The 1859-nt window shown below is 40.1% G+C and overlaps 1 protein-coding gene across 1 annotated transcript in view; it reads right to left on the bottom strand.

Annotated features, from left to right (window-relative positions):
• The window catches only part of LOC137976871 (juvenile hormone acid O-methyltransferase-like), a 13552-nt gene extending 13124 nt beyond the window's left edge, over positions 1-428 (bottom strand). Inside the window, exon 1 of the mRNA XM_068824206.1 lies at positions 362-428. The gene's annotated coding sequence lies outside the window, so the exon portion shown is untranslated. The remainder of the gene's footprint in view (positions 1-361) is intronic.
• Positions 429-1859: the final 1431 nt, after the last annotated feature.

Raw genomic sequence — 1859 nt, forward strand, 5'->3', positions numbered from 1 at the left:
ACCGGAAAATGAAAATTTCAGAAAAGTTGGCCTGCGAAAATAAAACATGGATGGATTCCCCAAACCTGAAAACCTGACTGCTATATTGTATGTTCGGGTCTGTCATTTTTCTAAGGAGGACTTCAAGCGGGATGTTCAGGTATATGAATATTGGTCTTGGTAACATTTACTTCATACTGAAATCTCAGTCAACCAGTCCAAAATATCATTATATTATATTAGAGCGAGAAAACTGAATCAAGCAATATATTGACGACTTTCACTTTTATGCGCTTTTCCAGGCAGTAAAATAAACAACTTGAAATGTAATTAAATTTTGTTAGCTTTATAGGCACTACTGAAACGATTTACTCTTATATACCTGCCAACTCTCACGGTTTAGGCGTGAGTCTCACGCCTGCGGGTTGAAAACTTTGATCTCACGCCGGCTCACGCTTGCGGGCCAATTTCTCACGCCTGATTGAAAAATGTGAGTTGTTGCCGTCTTGCTTGACACAATTTCCAAAAATATGTTAACTCAGACCCATGTAAGGAACGAAAACCATGTGTAAAATGAATAATTGACAATACCGTCTTCGCGATCTCTGATTTTTGAAGTGAAAAGCACTGGGAGCGAGCTCGCGTTTACACGTCTTGGAAAGACTTTGGACGTCTTCGCAAGACTTCGGAATTCTTCGGAAGACTTTAGACGTCTTCAGAAATCTTCGGAAATGTTCGTGTCGTCTTCAAAAATCCCAGCACTCCCAGGATAAAAATCTCACACCTATATCTCAGAAGAAGTTGGCAGGTATACTCTTACCATTCGATGGAAATATATAAATCTGTCGTTTGCTTTGAAATTGTAACAGGGATCTCGTAGAAAACCACGGTAGACAGATTAAACTTGATTCCCGGCGTTTATTTCACATCAATGAGCGCGGGATAGCACTGCAAGCTCTCTTTCGCCTCGTAAAACCCCTGCATATAACTCACCGATATAACCCTGTTTAACGACCACGAGGTAAATCTGTTCTGATGGTGGAGTCAATATTAATACAATTGACCCTCTGGATTAAGATTCAAGTCTACAAAGTATCGCTCTCCTTGACTGTGTTTTCCTTGTTTAAATCAAGTACATCTGGTCATCCGGAGAAATCCTTGACTATTGTACGTCATAGCCTCGTTTGCATACACAAAAACAAAGATGGCGGAGTCAATTTAAAATAGTCCATTTTTGAAGCGTTATTGTTGGCTATTTATACACATTAAGCCCAAATGAGTGGTGAACTATGACAATACAGGTAAAGAACTTTCGATTCTGAGAAACTCTTTCCAAGCCGTACTTTCCCTTTAATGTGGAAGATGGAGACTCCGGGTAATGGGCTACTGGTATTTGATAAATACTTCCTTGTGCATTTCGTGATCAATTATTTCATGGTCACTCGTGATGTTTACATCTCCCGTGCCCATGCATCACGAAATGCCTTACTTATTACATTTGCTTTTTGTGCCTGCAACTATAACGCGTTATCATGACACTGTTATCTAATTGATTGTGCCCAACTGACCCATTGTGTTTGAGACGACCACAAAGAAAGTCTCTTTTATCATCGTACTTGTTTTAGCGTGTTAAATTGTTTGGAAGATCACGTACCTCCACCGATATTTAAACAACAAAAGAGGCGAACGGAAACCACGTGGTAGCAACATGATGAACAAACCACGAAAGAAACAAAAACCGACGTAATTCGGGAAATGTTGGTCAACCGCGGAACTTCTAATGTCCGTGGGTCGGTCAGAACTTTTCTCAATACACGGTCACGCAACCGGAAACACAAATCATTTGAAGTGAAACGGAAAGGTATTTTATTTCATAGCCT

This window comes from Montipora foliosa, chromosome 11 (genome assembly GCF_036669935.1).
Source record: "Montipora foliosa isolate CH-2021 chromosome 11, ASM3666993v2, whole genome shotgun sequence".
In the NCBI taxonomy this organism is placed as follows: domain Eukaryota; kingdom Metazoa; phylum Cnidaria; class Anthozoa; order Scleractinia; family Acroporidae; genus Montipora; species Montipora foliosa.